Genomic DNA, 17,213 nt, shown 5'->3' on the forward strand with positions numbered 1-17,213 from the left:
TCTATATCAAAGACTTTCTTTTCTAATGATCACATTTCCACAACCCGAGTTAATTGCATTCCTTCTTTTCTTCTCATTATTGCACATTAATTGGGCCACTGGGTGAGATAATGATTCCATGTTGATGTATGCGAATGTCAAACTGCAAAATGCCAATGTTTTTCAGTGCATTCCCGCTAATTCACCTGTGCGATTTGTTTCTGTCTGTGGATCAACCGTCTGCAATATTGGCCGATCTGAGATCAGTAGCCATCTCACGGTGCAGGTGCTTTCTCCGGGAGTCCTGCAGAGAAAATGAAATGCTCGATACCTGCACGCTCTTGTCCATCCTGGATCACACGACGCACTCCAACACTGGAGCACGGGGAGGACTCTCTTGTTGAACTGTAAAGTCTCCAGTGTGCGCGCCTGTAAAGTCCACGAACCTCACATCTAGTGCATCAAACACACACACACACACACACACACACACACACACACACACACACACACACAGGCTCGCCCTCCGACAGGCGATGGAATAAGTTCATGCCAGCGTTGGTCGAGCTCTTGTTTCCCACAGATTTTATTGCTGGCAGCAGATTTTCATCACATGAAATGTGAAATGTTCGGCTGCCGACAGTGGCTGTAAATTAAACCGGTGTGTGTGTGTGTGTGTGTGTGTGTGTGTGTGTGTGTGTGTGTGTGTGTGTGTGTGTGTGTGTGTGTGTGTGCGTGCGTGCGCAGACCACAGAGTAACTGGAATGCACGGCCCCGTTTGATAGAGATGCTATCGGCCGTGTGTGTGCGCGCGTGTGTGTGTGTGTGTGGCCGATTGCACACACTTTTTCAGTTTTCACACAGTCATTCTCATTCCTATTCATGAATTCAGTCAATCTGATGGGCTGCTTCTGCTTTCGCAGCTGCTGCACCCTTTCGACGTCAGTAGATGTCTGGTAGAAAAGAACAGTTTGTGTTTTCCAGAATGAGGAATTGTTTTAGTGGCTGCAGATTGAGAAAAAAACATTAACACTCATTAACAAAAACGATATTTTCCTCTCGGTGCTTCAATGCTTGGTCTCCTGCTCGGACGCCGGACACATTTAGTATGTAGGACAGTATTTTTAGACATCTGGGCGAGGTGGCTGCTGTGCCATAGACTGACCTCGGCTCTGCTGTGGAGGAGCTCTTCACAGTCCTTTAATGATGAAGTGCAGGCTCCTCCGCTCCCTGCAGGTAAAATAAGAAGGCTGAGCCGTTTCAGCAGAGCCTGAGATGTGGACACTTTGGCTGCACTCATTATCCTGTGAGCTCGTGCATCTTTTTTCTTCAAAAAAAAAAGATGTATATATATATTTCAGTAAGTGGCTCACTCACGAAATTGGAGCTGCTTTGGTGGGTTTATCTGCACTCTCGTGCTTCTCTCGGAGTGGAAAAAAAGAGATGTGTCACTGAAATCTGGTGTGCGTCCGCAATAGGAGAACGAAGGGAGCGTGAGAGAGAAAGCCTCGACTCGCGTACGGCTGCGGCGTCGTTTGAAAGCCTGCCCGCCGAGGGTTGTTAACGTGCTAAGATCGTGGTCGCGCGTGGAATTTGCTTTGGTTGTGGACGCTCGGAGGTGTGTTTCTTTGGTCGGTGGAGGGTTTGTAAGCTCACAGGCAGCGATATGGATGTTTCCTGCTCCCTCGTCCATCGTGCAGCCGGCGGCCCGCTCTGCAATCGTGCAAACGCACTTTCACATGAGAGCGTAAGCTGCACAGAAGCACGCAGGCCGGCTCACATTGCTCATCAACCCACTTCAGCAAATTAGCATATAAAAGAAGTCCAAATCCAAAAAAGTCTAAATAGTTTTTATGCTTGGCTGAGGTAGAAAGGCATGTGGATCAATAAAACACAAGGTGCACTATGATGAAGTGTGTGATATGAGTCTATTTGGTTCATCAGATCTATGTGTGACCATCCCAGTTTTAATCATTACATTCCACTCGTGTCCCAGTTACTCCTTGTTGTAGCGTTTGTTCCCATCGCAGTCATTAAAAGTAATGACGGATTACATCATTTATGTGGGAGTTGATGATCAAAGTCGACGCAGTACGAGTCCTTCTCCCCTCGGTGGAGTTGAACGTCCGATCGAGCAGCTACCGCAGGGATGAGTCCGAACGGCAGGAAATGAGTTCTGCTTCCTGTTCCCTCGTCTCAAAGTCAGTGGGAAACAAAATGGAGAAAAGCGCTGCCACCAAAAGTGAGCCGATCTCAAACCTCACGGCTTTCAATGTTCTCTTCTCTTGAGGAATGACTCCCGACGCAAACTGTCCAAGGAGGACAAGATGGGAGGTCCTGCTCGGTGAAGAGATCGTAAGCCTTCTTGGAATCTGCCCCCCCCCCCCTTTCCCCCCCTCCATCTTTCTGACATTGCACATTTCGGAACGGACAGAATGAGCTTGCCTCTTTATTGGCCCTCTGAATGACCCGATGAAAGGATCGGCCATGAATGGACGACGGGGGTTGGGTTGGTTTGAGGGAGGGAGGGGGGGGGGGCAGACAAAGAGGGGCGGCGGCGGTGACGGCGGCGTCCGTCGGGGCAGGGGGGGGGTTTATGTGCCGTCCCGTATGCAGACACAGTGGGGCAGGGTCGACCCCGCCCCGCGTACCAGCATGCAACAGCTCCACCAGGCTCCTGCATTAGTCACGCCCCCCCCCCCCCCCCCCCCCTCCCTCGGAGGAGGCTCAGTTGGGCGGCTTGAGAGGGACGGAGCGGCACTCGGGAGTTCAATAGGCTCCGAGACAAAGAGCCAAGAGGCCACTAGTTAATGAAACCCCGGCGCAGATAAGCTCCTCTTCAGCTTCTCCTCGTCATTGTCCTTCATGTGGGTTCGAAGGCCGCTCCACTTCCCCCACAGCCATCCGCACTCACTTCACATCCTGTGCAATTTATCTCTGCTTATTCGGAGAGAGCAACCAAAAATTGTTGGATGTTGTGCGTCAATCACGTTTAAGAAAAGGCGGAAAGGCGGGAGCAGCGGGCTCGTCGGGGAGCCTTGCCGGATGCGGCTCAGCGAGAGATGACGAGTGTTTTCCATTCGCGATAAACGTCCCCTTTCCACGGATGATTGCAAAGCCGGCGGTAGACCACAGCCGGGCCGTTATCTGCTCCTCCTGTTGACTCCGCTGAGGGATGCTGCACTAGAAGAGATACTAGACGAAAATAGTAAAATGGCCGTTATTTAGGCGGGAGGAGTTGTATTTTCTTGTGATACCAGGAAGAAGTCACAGGCGATCCCCCCTCTGAGCTCTTTTATAAGAAATACAGCCGAATTTTATGAATATTACACTCCAGTAATTTGCCTCTTCATGATTTTTCGCTGATAAAGCATCCATGAAGTTACTTGATGTGAAGGACCAAAATCTAAATGTGCCATTAAGATTCTCTTTGGCACCTCCTCCTTTTTGGTGTATTTGTCCTTTGAAGTAAACTAATCTGGTCCATGATGATAACGGTCACACACTGATGCTGAGGACTTCTGGGCAGTCGAACTGTGGGTAAACGCTTCTCACCTCTTGTGAGAGACCCGTCAGATCACAGAAGGCCTCGGAGGGGTCAAACCGGGCTTCTCCGGCTAACCTTCGTGCGCACCATTAAGTGCCGGCTATTTGTAGACCAAAGGTTCACAGTGCTGGATTTTATTGGAGGGCATAATGTGTAAAATGGCCCGTAACGGGAGTCCCGTTTGCCTTTGGACCGCAGATGTGTGGTGATTTCATGCTTCACACACAGCGAACCAGCCACTTTCTGTTTGATGGGAGGTAAAAAACCTGCAGGTGTAACAGAAAAGATTTGGACCTGCAACTTTTAGATATCGTGATGTTGTATTTTCCTTCTTTGAATTGCAGTAAAATTGTGTGATTTTCTGTATTTACTAGAATGTTCTGTTATTTGGCTTCACCCTCGTTAATTCTCAGCATAAACATTCAGCCCTAAAACATCGTAGTATTCATGTCGAGGTATTTGGTCTTGATTTGCTGTATATTACCCGGCCCTGCTATCGAGGTCGTTGTAAAAAAACAAAACAACACAAATACCTGCAGGTGGTTGCGCAACAGAAAACGGCTTCTGCAGATGTGCCGGCTTCCGATGCCACGAGGCGCCTGCACGCAAATGATGAAAGCGCCCGAAGACTCGATGCGCCAGCCGGAGGAAGTTAAAAGAGGCGGCTCTCCGAAGGGCAGCAAAGTGTGACATGCACGGCCACCGCCAAGAGGAGGAGGGAGCCGTCCAGTCATGCTGAACGAAGATAAGGTGCTGGAGTAGCTTGCCTCCCCCACGCCTCATATCCTGAGCCCAGCAGGAGCACCGGCTTGTCTTTGTCCCACAATAGCAAGTGTCAGTCACAGGGTTTACAGCGTGCCGCTGCATGCCTGCGCCTACATGTGCCGCTGCGTGTGAAAGTTTTCTCTCTCACACTGTCAGCTCGCTCACACGTCCTTTCATTGTTGCTTTCTTGATTTGAGCAGCGAGTGAATACACCAGGTCCGCATGTTGATGTTAAGACGAGTTCCAAGCCTCAGGGAAAATTGGATTCGGCCGTATTCTCCGGCATGTTTTGATTTGATTCCGTGTCTTATTTTCTGATCAGATATTAAAGTCTGGTGGAAACACTTTAGAAGAATGTCTTGTTTTGTTAAAACAAAATCTGGCTTTTGCAAGGCTCCTAGCGAATTGCGTTATTGGATAAGTATTATTTTGGCATCTGTACCGGTATTTCAGATTTCAGAAGGGAACTTTTCCAAAAACCCAAAATCAGTGTGTTTGGTTGGATGTTAGCTTGACTGGCTCCCTTTCCAAGGCCGAGGCGTGTCTCATAATACTCTTCTGTAAGGTAAAACAAAAAAACTCCCTCATTGTTTTGACTTACTTGGTTAGCGTTGCTCCATCCGTGCGATGAGCTCTGCCAAAGGCTTTGACCTTCCCTGAATCAGCAAAAAGCCTTTTATTCATTCCAGTGAGTGCAATCACATGTCGCCTGCCCCTTAACTCGACCCCATCAATCAGTTTACCGCCATTTGTTACATGTGCATAGCGTGCTCACATGAAACTACATCAACCAGGGTTTTGCAACATGCATGTTGTGCGACGTGTGCAATCAGCTGGTTTGGGTGTGAATATAATAAATGACACGTAACTTTCTTTCTTTTAACTTTTCCGAATCTTCACTCACTCTTCACTCATCGCAGAGACGTCGTCTCACGAGGAACAACCGTTCCTGTCCGTTCAATTGAGGTTGCCGTGACACGGAGTGACAAGTATCAGCGCTACCGGGATTAGCGACCGCTCTGGGAGACACGTGACGTGTTTTCCTCGCTGTGGGTCCAACAGTGCTGCCTTTGTTACTCCGCCCCGGGAAAATGTCTCCACGTTGCCTGTCCAGAAATTTCTTTCTCCCGACCAAACTCATTCCGGCAAAGAACAAGCGTACCCCCCCGCGGCAACGGCTGCTCGCGCCGCCGTTTCTTTGACAGGGGACATAAAAAGATTTACAGCCACAAGTGTGTGTTTCAGCACGAGGAGACTTTGATGACTCCATCAAAGATGTTTTCTCTCTATGCATCTATAATTCATGCGGACAGAACCCATCTTGAGGATGTTCAAGCTGCCTCGGGCCTTTCAGGTGAACACGTTGTTCCATATGTGCCGTCTCAGGGGATCCAAGCCGGCCGTCCGTCACTGAGTGCTGCGAGGAGGAGGGTCAACATCGTCCCGTGACTTGTTTTTCGGCGAGTTCGGCTCCTAGAATGAGTCACCAAGACTCAACACGTTGTTGTCGGGTTTTTTTTCGCAATCCATCTGTGAGGCTCCCTGCTCGGCTTCATGCCGTTCATCCCTCGACCCTTTGGGGAATCGGAGCTGCCAGCAATGGGGAGGATAAAGTGCTCTTCCCAGAAGCGAGCAAATGTTTTTCGGGTCACAGTGATCTTTGTTTGGAGTAGGCAGCTTTTCGCAACTGGCAACTGTCGACGCGCTGAGATCAGCCTGAAACTAAGCGGGAGGCCAGTTGGAAGCTCATTCCTGATGGAATCGCAGCTCGTATCTGTCTCGTTCTGAACAAAAAAAACAAGTGAGTCTGTTGAAACCGAGCATCGGTTTCTGCCACATCTCAGGAACAAAGGCGTGCTTTGAGCCTCTGTGGGGAGGAATTGCAAGGTGTAACAGGAGTGTGCTGGATGGCAGCCACAGGTAACTAGAGACCAGTCTTGGCCCAGTGTCCTGCAGGGTTTATTCTGTACAGTCCGGCAAGAAGAACAAGCACCCTGATACCAGCGGAGCAGTTTAAGGCTCCTTAATGTTCCCGTCCTTTAGGCTGCAGGTTTTTTTTTTTTGCCTCCTCTCTAAAAACATGCAAGCTGATCTGATCACCTCATTTCGCTGAAGCCGTCTCACCTCTCTGGGAACGCTGAGCTGCAGAAATCTACTGGACCCTGTTTCCAGCAGTGAGGTTTCAACAGCGATTTCCTTTCCAAGGAATGTGATGGATGGCGGTTTGTCCTGAAGGGGATTCTTAGTGTTTGTGTCCATTAAAAGGTGTTTATACGAGAATTAGTCTGATGATAAAAAGGAGCGCTGACATCACAAAGTGATAATTTACTCCCATTTAAAGGCCCTTCTCCCGTGTGTCCCAGAATGCTTTGACTAGATGGAAAGTGGATTAATGGGAGCAGTTTGATGATGAATGTGATACTCATTGCACAAGGTAATAAATCAAATCTGTCTCAAACAGGTGGGAGTGAACGATGCAATAGAAGGTTGTGGACGTCAGCGTTTTCTCCCCGTGGTGCCAAACACAACAACATCCGACAAAACACGAGAAGACAAGACAAGAACTAAATAGAATTCACAGCATTATTATTTGATCAATTCTGTAATTTTATTATATTTTCACTTCAGCGGCGGCGTTGAGGGTTTGTCATTGCACCCGTGACGCGCAGCAACCAAAAGGTTATTGACTCCATGTCCGGTTAAGCAGAAACAATGGGAAATAAATTACAAAGACAAAGAATCAAAAGCAATGAGCCCAAAGTGGTAAAAGCCAGTGTTCTTCTAAACTTAAGCGTGTGTGTTTACAGTAGAAAATGTTCTCCTTTTAGGGCGGTTTCTGTCTCTTCAGACGCAGAGACACACGCAGGGAGTTTGTGTGTTCGGGCCCGAGGCTGCACATTGTTTCTGCAAACAATTCCATCTGAACGGGATAAATTAAAGGCTGTTGAATCATCAGCGGTCAGCTGGCGATTGTGTATTAGCTCGTGTAAACAGATGGAAGTTGCTTCTTGTCTTGTCTGTAGAGACTTTAAAGTCGTTTGTCAAGTGTACATCTTTTTTTTGTTTGCTTTTTTGATTGAAAACGATTGCACAGAAGCTTCAAATCTCCAAACCGTTTGTCTCTCCATACACAAAAAAAAGGTAAAGGGGGAGACAAAGGGAAGCCTGACAAGGACACGGACGGATCTTCTTTCTGACAGTGAAGTGATATTTCCAGAGCGATCAAATTTAGAACATCAATGATTGCAAGCATTAAATAGTGTCAATCAGTGTTAAATTGAGACTGTTTCATAACCAGTTAAAAGTCCTTCATAACTATAATTAAATGTTTAGGTGAAAAAAGCTCTAAATATTGCATTTAAAGTAGCGTTTATAAAGATGCCATGTTTGAAAAAACAGTGATCAAAATTGTTGCTGATTAATATTCCGTCATTTCACTTTGTTTTCTCTGGTGCTGGTTTGGGTTCGGCGAGGTCAGGACTCAAGTTTAATGAAGTTCGCCCACACGGAGGATTCAGGGTAAGGTTCTGTGCACGGCAGAAACTGAACTAAAAAAGAAAAACAATAAAAAACAGGATATCTTCTAAAATTCTAATGACTCAAAAAGTGATTCAATTAAGAGCAACCAAGACAAATATCTTTGGGAGTCAGCAAATATGTACACGGACATGCAGACACTGGGAAAGGTTTCCAATTACTGAGCAAACGCACGATTGAATGGGAACATTAACCTTCAACCTGGTAGTTCAGACGAGTTGACATTTACACCACCGTGAAACTGCAGAGGAGACTTTCAGCAAAAGCAGCCGCTAATTAAACCAATTGCTTTAAAAGGAAAACTTAAGGAAATGCTTTTCAGAATGGGACATTTACTAGATGTGATAAATGTTTCGTATGTGATTATGTTGACTCACAGTTTAATCGGACAGCTTAAAAGCTTTTGAGGTAAAACAAAATGAACAAATCGACATTTATGCTGCGAGTGTCAGTATAAAAGAACAAATTCCGCCTTTTCTATTGTCGCCAGCGGCGTCTTAAAGAATGATTGTCCGGCAGTTTCAGCAAGACGTTTTCCATTCCTTCATCTCGGCATTTGCGGGGAAACACGTTCAGGCGATCGATCTTTGTGCAGAATGACAAGAGAACATTTCGGGAGGCTTTGGAGGTCGTGAGGGGTCAGCGGAGCCTCGTAAAGATTTTCCTTTTCCAGAGACAAGAACTCACTGGCTCTCTGGTTTGGACCCTTCAACCTCCAGGCGTGAATCAGTCACACTTTGAGCTTCTCATGAAGCTTTTAACAAACGCCCTCAGTTAGCTGCTAAGTTGCAGAAGTTTTTGTACTTCGTTTCAGAGATAAAATGTACATTAAATGTAATATCATGACACATTACTCCTCTTGAGCTCTTTTGTTAATCTAAAAACTGATAGTCACCATTATCCCACTGAGGATGTCTCATGTGTACAGACTGCAAAGCCCTCTCAGGCAAATTTGTAATGTGCGATTTTGGGCTCCACAAAATATAATTAATTGAAATGAATTGAATTGACTCCCAGTAGCATAAAATGTGCCAAGCCAATATTTTTACAGTAGATTAATTCTGACATAATCCGCATGGCGAACATCAGTCTGGCTGGCAACGGTCCAACGGTCGACGCCGTATTGGATTCAGTTCCAAGTCAATAAAATCTCACCCCCGGTCGGCTGTCTTTTCTCTTTTTTCTGTGAAAAAATTTAAAAATCAATGTACTAAAAACATTCAGATCATTCCGAGTCTGAACGATATCCCGGTTAGTTTTTTTTTGCATGCTTGCATGTTATTAGTGCTCGGGTCACGCCTCGGTGTAACACGCATGCTGGCAGGTAAATCCCTTCCTCCGTCCCCCCCGGCTGCCGCGTGCTTTGATGCTTCGGCGGGAGGGCGGTTGTTTTTTCGCGTCCCGCAGCAGAGACGTGACAGGCGACACATCCAGGCTCCGTACGAGGCCGCCATCGGGCTGACAGGGAGGTAATGGAAGAGCCCGGTTTCCCCCCCGCAGTCTGGTCTTGATTGACGGCGATAATTTGACCCCGTCTGTCAGGGCGTGTCTCTGTGTAGAGCGGCGTCGACAGGACGAGCCGGCCCGTCTCGGAGGTCGGAGGTTATCTGCTCACGTTGTAGCTGCACTTAATCCGTCAGAGAGTTTGTGTGTACTGTTTTATGTATGAGGTTTACGTGGAAGATTCTGGAGCTTTGAGATGAGATCGTCTGGAACCTGTCAGATGATGCTGTGCATCACAAGAACCCTGTTTTACACTTCTGGGGCTGATGGGCTTCCTTCTAAAAGCTGTTTCAGTCCTGGAATTGGGAGGGAAGGAGCGATGGGATTACCATGTGGGACTGCACATCTGTCTAAAGGGGGAGGAACAAACAGGTCTGGCCTCGCGGAGAGGACACTGGACAGAGCGGGAGACGGACGAAGGCTCGGAGGGAACGTCGGGGGTCTGATCTCACGGACTGTCGAACAGCTGGATGGACAATAGCCCCCTTTTTCGGACCCTGTGAGCTCAGCAGCTGGACGTGGAAAAAGTGCTTAACAGCAGCAGCTTTTTAAAAGGTCACCTTATGATGCACGTCGACTCTACAGCAAGAGTTTACTGACGACGCTTGAGCTTCACGCCGGGAGCTCTGCAGCATTTTCCCTGCAGTTTGATATAAAAGAGATTTTCTCTCTTTAATTAAAGAAAACACTTGAGCCACACGCATCGTCCCGTATGCGGAGCGCGTGTCTTCTTCAGCTTCCTGAACTTTGTGCAGATGATTTGTTTTCCTCCAGCCTTATTTCCCAGTCCGCCCCTCTTCCGCTCCTGGAGTTATGGAGGCTTTTGTAGGCTCTGAACATCCTCCGCTCTGGATCGCCTTAGATGTGTTGGCCAGGAATGCATTTGATTTATTTCCGTATCGAAGCGCACAGAGAGTAGGCGTTTCATTATGAATAAAGGTTTTTCGAAGAGTGGCATCTCGCCGTATGTTACATTTGTACTGGAAGAAAGAAAATGATCTGCTTTGGGCACCGGGGACCACTAGCATCTGTCCTGCTGGACAGAAAGACACCCGTCCAGCTGCTGGTCTGACCTCAGACCTTCCAGCTGAGGAGGAAAAGGAAATATTTTAGTAATAGTCCTCTCAGGATCTCCATTGTTGCTCAAGATGACCGAATGTGCTAAAATGTTTGGCTTGATAGCAACACGCCTCCAGGGGACGGACATTTTGTCCCCAGGCGATGAATCCGACAGATTTCTGTAACCTCCCAAACTTTTTGCAATACGTTCAGTTGTCTGCAGAATTCTACACTAGTTTTCTTTGGATATTAATACCTTTCAGGATGAAACACAAACTTCTTAGTCAGGGTCATTTTCCCCACCTCGCTGACAACATGCAGAGAACCAGTCGGCAGATCTCTGACGTGTTCCTGCATGTTTGTATCTGAACGGGCACCCGGATAAACACGCAGCGGACGGCGCCGCTGTCTTACCAAATGCGAGTCACGTGCTGCTGTGGGACACGTCCCTACAAACCCTGTCAACACGTCTAGTTACACGCAACAAATCACCAACGCTAGGTTTCCCTGCAGATTGTCTCTGCCTCAGCATTTAATACAACCTTCATCTCCTCTTTTACTGAATCATTACTTTTTTATTTGTTTTGCTCCCCTGAAACGAAAGTAATTTTGATGAGTGTCTTCAGGAGCCTGATGGGAGAGCAGTAAGAGGAGAGGATGAAATCTCCCTAACTGCCAGATATCATGGCTCTATTTGGAGACGAACCAAAGAGGAGTCTTGTTGGTCTATTGTCTCCCTGCCAGCCATTAACGTTATGCTAATGCTGGAACTATTTTCCATGTCAGCAAACGTTGTCGTCCTGTGTCCAAGGACAGATTTACACAAGAGATGACGCAATGCTAGAATCGCTGCCCCTAATTTGCCGGGATTACATTACAACGATAATCTGCTCTTGAGAATTGGGGCTGTCCTCTTCTAGGACTTCAGTGAAAAGAAGTCTTCCTCCTCATCACCGCTGTGGTACAAACTGCGGGTCCCCGGCGGTTTTCTGCCCACAGTCCGTCTCCTGTGGTCGAACCCTGGAAGACGGGTGGTGTGAAGTCAGAGCATCCGACCCCCTCGGGGGGCCTTTCCCTCCCCGTGGCACAGTTCGCCTGCCTTATTGTATAATCGATCATTGTGCACATTGAACTCTTAGCACGGCGGGTCTCTTTCAGGTCTCCCATCGCCGGCAGACAACTTGAAACAAAAAGGATGTGGAAAGGGTTGGTTTTCTCACCTGAGTCGAGCCGTGTGCATTTCATCTCAAGCGTCAGACTGTTTTTAAGGATATAACTGCAGGGAGATCATGTTTTATTCATGCGTCCCCACCTCTTGGTGTTTGTTTGTAAGCATTTGCCTTCATATGCCCTCTGCACACAAACTGTAAGTTGTGAGAAGACATTGCAACAATTTTCATTTATTCCAATTGTTTTTCTGCAGCACCAGTACTTCTACTTGGAGCTCTTTAAATAAAATGTGATTTGTCAGTATGAAATGCAGTGTTTTTATATTGTGGAGTTGTAGAGGCACGAGTGTTGCTATTTTTCCTTCTGGCTGTTTGAAAAAGCCCCCGGGTTTGATCAATGGAGCCCGGAGAGGCAGAACACGGGGCCCGGTGCTGGTGGCCGGGGGCCCGGCGGCCTGGCACGAAGACAGAAGCGAGGCTGCGTCACACTTGAAAGAACCCAAGTCCCAGACTCTCTAAAGGCAGAGCGGGTTTGGGGCTTTTCTTTCCCGTGAAATGTCAAGGTTCTGCAGTGTAGTCTAGCGAATGTTGTTCCATCTGATTGTACTAATGCTCCTGAGAATACCGAATTTAACGACGTTATAGATGCATTCAAGTTTTAGGTGCAAAGGACCAAATATTTCTGGACATTTTGGGACAGTTTGTCTTGTTTTTTTTATTTGTAAAACTAATACAACAATGCAACAATGAATAAAGCCAGAATAAACAAACAAAAATGTTCCTTTTCAGAATATGAATGGTTGTTTGCTAGTGCCATCACTAATCCTTAATAGTTGTAGTTATTATGAGGGAAGAAGGACTTGATCTCAGATGTCACAGTAATAACACGGTGTGCAACATAAGGCGCCCGTCAAACAAAACAGTCTTTCCCTCCCTGGCGTCAATTATCTCAACCCGCCCTCATAAATAAACCGCGTCAGCCTGAGGCCCAAACAGGTGCGAATACAAATCTCCCGCCGACCGACACTGAGCCAAAACTCAGCCGGTGTTGGATGTTCCTCCTCCTCCTCCTCCTCCTCCTCCTCCTCCGACAGCCGCGAAGCTTTCAATCGAAGTCCGCGAGGCACGAACCCAAGACAAGAGTTGGAGGATATCGAGTCTCCGGCATTTGCATTCAATCCCAGTGTCTCCCAGTGTCTCCCGGGAGACGGAGGGCGCTGAACTGTCTGCTTCCATCACGGACTCCTCAGACCGAACGCCGCCGTCGCCAATTACCCCCCGCGTCCTCTGCGAGGGTCAAAGACATGTTTGGGTTTAGTCGACACGCATACTCGAGGGATTCGCGTAGCAAAACCACAGACAGACAGAAACACTTCAGCTAATTTCACGTCTCAAGTCGACGCCGAGGGGCTTTTTAATGCGGGCGGGCAGGTCGGCACACGCGCGCGGCGCCGAGCGCCTCGAGCCCGAAGGGCAGGGAGGGGGGGGGGGGGGGGGAGGAGGCGAGCGCCCGCACGCAACTTTGACTTCATGAGTCAAGTTTCTTCACGGGGGGCCTCCACAAGATGGAAGGTCAAGTCCAATCCAAAGTGACTTTTGGTTTTGTTACCATGGATTTCTGACCTCCTCGGGGGAAAAGAGACGCAGAAGTGTCCACAAATCCAAACTGAGGAATGCTACTTCAGCTGGTTGGTCGGTCTTCTTGGTGTCTCTCCGGTGAGATCTGTGGGCTCACCTGACACCGTGTCAAACTGTCAGAGCTTCCACGGAGCGTGCCGCTACTAACGGAATACCGTAATAGATTTTCCTTTTGAAGTTCCCAGAGGAATCGACAGAAGGAGCCGGACGTGTCAAATCGAGCAATCAATCAACTTTATACCAGACACAGAGGTCCATAGAGAATACATACGCACAAAAAACAACAATGCTGCTGATTCAAAGGGAATCAGCAGCAAAGACAGGCGGAGAGAAGACGATTAAATTAAGAAACCGCACAGTTCCTTCATCGACTGTTGGGACGATTAATCGCAAAAAGCACTAAAGTACTCGGCTGATGTTTGCTCTACAAGTTCTTATCTCATATGATACATGGTACATACGGACAGAGCAAATGTCAAACTAATAAATAAAAAAACTAGTAAAGCCACGGTATTTTAGTTTTGTTTTGAACTTGACCCGGTCGTATCGGTTATTGACCCCCCCCCCCCCCCCCCTCCTCCCCGTCGGCCTGTTTTTCCGGACGCACCGACTCTATAAACTGCTAACAACCGGCACTACAACCCGAGAGCCTGCAGCTGCACCACACAGCTGTTGGGAGCTGCAACTGGGAGCGATAAACCAAAACAACCTGCTCACTATTTCATCCCCCCCCCGTCCCCCCGATGGCCTCACCAATAAACCCCCGTCGTTCCACCCGTCTGCCTCTCTTTACGACTACATGTCTCTGTTTCAGCAAAACTGCAGAAAGATTTGCTGTCTTTGGTGAGATGGTTAGACGTCGCGTCTGCAAGACATGAAGTTATTTCACGTGAAACAAAAGTATTTCATTACATTGTTCAAGCCGGCTGAAGACGTTTAAAGAGTCAAATAAATGAGAAATCTGATTTATTTAACGGCTCTGCTCAAGTTTGCCTCAGCAGAGAAACCTTTGTGCGTCTCCCTTGTCCTGTCGGAAAAGAAACAAACCACAGTTTGATTAAATAATTTCTCCCCATAATTAGATTATTTCTAAGAAAGGCGAGGGGAATATTTTGGTATTCAATTGGCAATGCGAATATCAGGCTGCGTTCCTATTATTTACTGGAAGTTGAAGGCTCTTAACTAAACACGCATTTCTCTATGCAACACACACAATCCCCTATAAAAAGGGGATCTTCCGCGATGTGCGGCGCTTTGCGTCTCACTCAGACAGCATCTATTATTGATTTCCTGCGAGCGGCTGAAGGCCTCCACCGACGAACTGGAAGAGGATTGAAGCAATTACCGACTGTGTGCGACTCGGATGAGTCCCACAGTTTGTCAACATATTTGAAGGGGTGGGTTTGGCGTCCGTGAGCCTGGGAAACGGCCCCCTCCTTCTTTTCTGCTCATGTTAGCAGAAGAGTCTGAAAATATACGTGCTTGTGGGATGATGGTGCTGAAGAGTTTCGGTGCTGCTGGAGCTGGTTTGTGTGCGCCTGCAGGCTGGAGGTGGGAGGGAATGGGATTTGGTTTGATTTGATTTTACAAAGAGTTTTTTTCTTGCATATAAAATAAAATAAAGAAATATTCAGCATAAGATTAAAAATGTGGGTTAGATGTTTACATCTGCTCACTGGGAGGAAAAAAAAAAAAGGTCTTGGATGGAAAACATCCAATTTTTTTTTTTAAGTGAAGCAAATTAACTTGATCATGAGGAATTTCGTAAGTGGACACGAGTGCTGCTCTTAGTGCTGGAAAACCAGCACCACGTGTTGCTGGTGGAATTTGGCGCGATGGACTCGTGCACCACGTACAGAGAAAGAAGGAGTCACCGTTGTAAGATTCAAAATCAGCTCCTTTATGAGGCATAAACTCTACAGCCTGATGGACACTGGATTATTGACGCCAAAGGGCGAGACAAATCATTACATCACAGGTCATTTAGCTGACACTTTTATCCAAAGCTACTTACATTACATTTTTAACCCATGGCTTTTTACATTTTGCCCGGGGAGCAAGTAGGGGTTAGGTGTCTTGCTCAGGGACACTTTCGACATGGAACATGGGGCAGTCAGAACTCGAACCACCAACGTTGTGCTTCCCAGCACACCCTCTCTGCCCCCTGCGCCACGACGACCCGACTCAACTCAGTACCGAACTTGGCGCTGGCCACGTGTGTTTACGGCGAGGTCTGGCGGGAGGCCCGGTGATGCTGATGGATTACCGGGAAGGATGAGGACAGGCCCGAGGGGCCCTTCTGGCCATCGCCTGCAGCCCTTTGCCCACAATGAAAAGAAAACACAGCTAATACACTGACACCAGCACTCAGTCAATCAATCTCCTCCTGCAGGAACAGTCACCCGTGCTCCAGAAGAAGGCCGTCCACGGTACAGGGAATCAATCTTCAGTCTTCAGCGGAGCCGTGTTGTTTCTCACACGCCAGCGCTGTTTGTGACGGAGTCTCACATCATTGCTTTTCGGGTGACAGAAAGGTGGTCGATTAGCCGGAAGCACCAGTGCCGATCAATAGATTTGAAACAATGTTTTGATGACGGTGTCTACAAGTAAAGAGTTAGCATTCATTAATATTCTTAACCCGATTGAGATCAGCAATATTTATTATCCTTCATTCGTTTGTTTTCAGGCAAATTTACACTTTTGTAACTGTTGTAACTCTGTGACTTGTAGGGATCAAACGATGGAGGGAATCGGATGTTTGGTGTGTTTCTATCCACAGAAGCTGAAGAGCGTGTGAGCCTGGGGGATAAAGGCTTTTGTCTGAGATGTGGCATATCAGAATAAAAGCGAAGGCTTTTTTCTCCTGCTGATCCCTCTCTAATCTTGTGATCATTTCCAATTTTAAGGTCTGTTAAGCATGCACTAAGCAGTGAAAGGCCAGATCTTGGGTTTTTGTGAGAGATTTGACATTTTGTTCGTGCAAAGACAGTTTTGCACTGGAGGAAGGAGAACTAACCTGCAGGTCCTGCCAGGCCTGAGCTCTGAAAGAGAGCCAGCAGTCGCACCTCATGCTCCCGCAGTCAATCACTCAATCTCCTGAAATATGAGAAAGACGCGACCGGAATCCTGCTTTCTGAAACGCACCGTGTCACTCAGGGAGCTGCATCCCTCCCCTTCGCCAAAGCACTTTTCTATGACTTCCCGCACTGACCCGGCGGCGGAGCCAAGACAACCACCAATTACAGAAAGAAAGCCGCAGCGGTGACCGGCGACTCCGCGATGGTTTCCCCCAGCACTTTAAACCCTGTGTTTTGCTGTTGGATGCCGTGTGCTGTGGGATGTTTTCTGGGGGCTTTGTGGCGTGTGTCCGGTGCATTTACTTGTTTACAGCGGATGCTCGAAAGGGAAAATGAGCAATCTTCTTTAAAGCCCGCTTCCTTATTCCTATAGCCTCCGCCTCCTCACTCCTCGCTTCCTCTAACGGTGCTGACAGCGTCTCACCGAGCACACTGGTCTCCTTTTAATAAACGTCCTTACACCTTCCGTGCTTGGCAGATTGTAATCAACACGTTTCTATTCATAGAGTTTATTGGCACTTGGCTCTTTTCTCATCTGGACAACATGCAGCGCCTCCTTGTCACATCCTTAGACGTATTTCTGATATGATTATAGCAATGTCAAGTCCTTCTCGTTAAATACTGTTATATACAGGTAGTACGAGGAGCAATTATGTGATGAAATTGATTTTCCTCATTTTGCTTTTCCTGCAGTGTTACATTTCATGGCTGAACTCGTCTCGATGCGATGATCCTCTGAGATTGAGATGAATCTTCTGTCTACTTGCATTTGCTCTACCAAGTTCATCTAAACCTCAGGAGGACTTTGTTTGCGGAGCTCTTGGTGCTGCCTCTCTGCCTACCTGTGTTTAACTTTCTCCCGCAGTCGGCTTCTAGACTTTATGATTGTGGCGTAATGACAGTCTGCCTTTTTAAAAAGAGGACGTGTAGAAATCAACC

At 47.5% G+C, this 17,213-nt stretch overlaps 1 protein-coding gene across 1 annotated transcript in view; it reads left to right on the forward strand.

Moving 5' to 3' along the window:
* Window positions 1–17,213, forward strand: part of plxdc2b (plexin domain containing 2b) — a 51,130-nt gene that overhangs the window by 800 nt on the left and 33,117 nt on the right. The window lies entirely within an intron of this gene.

This window comes from Gasterosteus aculeatus, chromosome 21 (genome assembly GCF_964276395.1).
Source record: "Gasterosteus aculeatus chromosome 21, fGasAcu3.hap1.1, whole genome shotgun sequence".
Lineage (NCBI taxonomy): Eukaryota > Metazoa > Chordata > Actinopteri > Perciformes > Gasterosteidae > Gasterosteus > Gasterosteus aculeatus.